The sequence below is a fragment of the Anomalospiza imberbis genome, chromosome 25 (assembly GCF_031753505.1).
Source record: "Anomalospiza imberbis isolate Cuckoo-Finch-1a 21T00152 chromosome 25, ASM3175350v1, whole genome shotgun sequence".
NCBI lineage: Eukaryota > Metazoa > Chordata > Aves > Passeriformes > Viduidae > Anomalospiza > Anomalospiza imberbis.
In genome coordinates, this window is record NC_089705.1 from 3196731 (window position 1) to 3198360 (window position 1630).

A 1630-nucleotide genomic window follows, 5' to 3' on the forward strand; every position below is an offset into this window, starting at 1 on the left:
ACCAGCAAAGCCTCTCTGAGGGGCAGGACCTGCCTCCTCCATGAGCCTTCCCACTGCTCCCAGGGGAGCAGATCCCACACACAGCTCCTGAGCCCAGTGCCTCCGTGTGCCCTTCGGGCTCAGTCACCAGGCTGTGACACCTGGATCCCTCCTGTCTGGCTCTAATTAGCAGCGGGTGGTAATTTGTCTCTGATTGAGTTGGAACTTAACACCGAGTGCATCCGTGCCCCAGCCAAAGGCAGGGTTCAAACTGATGGTGACAGAACGAGGTATGGCTTACATAAGTGTAATGATGTTATGCTGCCTGGAGCTCTGGATTTTCTCAGTATGTGATGAACGTGAGGCATTTAAAAAAATTAGACACTTTATTTTACATTATTTTCTAGAACGTGGATATCTGCGGGCTGTCTGGAAAATCCATTATCAAGAAATGTAAAGATGCTTAAAGGCATTTACCCAGATTAGCTGTGTTTATGGAGTCAAGGGTCTTTTATGTGATTACCTTAAAAGCTAAAGAACAGCTGCAAAACATTTATAGTGCAGACATTGTGAGGCAAAGAGTACAGATCTGACAGAAAGAGCTGTTAAAAAACAAGTGCACAGCTCTGGTTGCTTTGTATTTGCAGACATAAAAACCAGAAGGTAGAAGGGTTTTCCCTTTGCAGCCCTGAGGCCGGGCTGTGCAGCTTTGAGCGTGAGATTTATGGGGAAGCTTTAGATTAACTTCCATTTTCACTGTGATTTCTGCCAGTTAGCAGGAGGGGACGAGCAGGGATGGGCCAGCACTGGCTGTGATGGAGTGTTGTGCCCCTGGGAAGCAGGGTCTGAGCCCTGGGATCAGCTGGGGGTGGCACAATGGTGAGGTGCCACTGGGACCTGATTGTCTGAGCCACTTTCCTCTGTGGGATATTCCCTAATGCCAGGCACACTTGTGCTGTATTGCTGCTGCTTCCTCTGCTCTGGCTCTGCCCTTGTCACAGCATGTTTGTGTGACATGCCAAAACCAGTACAAAACTGCAGAAATCCTTTGTTTTTCATTGTGCAATAATACTTGCAAGTGTGGAAGAGAAAGGAAAGGTGCAAAAGCTTCCATGAAGTTTCTGCCTGCTCCATCTTTTGTCAAGGATTGCTCTTTCAGCGGTACATTGAGGCCTGCATCCTCATGGCTCCTTTGTCCTTTAGCATAAAAAGTAATTTGTCAGCAAAAGAAGTAAAGTTTTGTTTTTCAGTACAGATCTGGCTGTCCTCCCACTGAGACTTTCAACTCTCTTTACCTCAGGAATTGATGGTCTTGGTTTCTGATTCTCTTTCCTTGGTGTTTGTATTGATTTTCTTTTTTTTTCCAGGAGGGTTATTTTCACTGTGGTGTCAAAACTATCTTTCTTACAGCAGGTAATAGCTCAACTTGGCCAATTACACATTTTCTGGGCTAGCCCTGCTCTTTGCACAAGTTCCCCTGACAATCTGGAGCCTGGCTGACCTGATGTCTTTGCTTTCCCTTTGCTCTTGTCTCTGCAGGCTCCAGTCAGGAGTGGGGAAGGGCAGCAGCCCCAGAGCTGGATGTGAGCAGCAGAGGTGACCTGAGAACCTGGTATTTCTCTTCCTTCACCTGCAGATACTGGCCCCTTGC

The 1630-nt window shown here is 47.4% G+C and overlaps 1 long non-coding RNA gene across 1 annotated transcript; it reads right to left on the reverse strand.

The window, feature by feature from the left end:
* Window positions 1–451: 451 nt before the first annotated feature.
* Window positions 452–1630, reverse strand: LOC137462282 (uncharacterized). Its single transcript, XR_010993652.1, has 2 exons — window positions 1052–1630; window positions 452–810 (listed from the first exon to the last, which is right to left on the reverse strand). It is a non-coding gene; the product is annotated as an uncharacterized lncRNA (long non-coding RNA).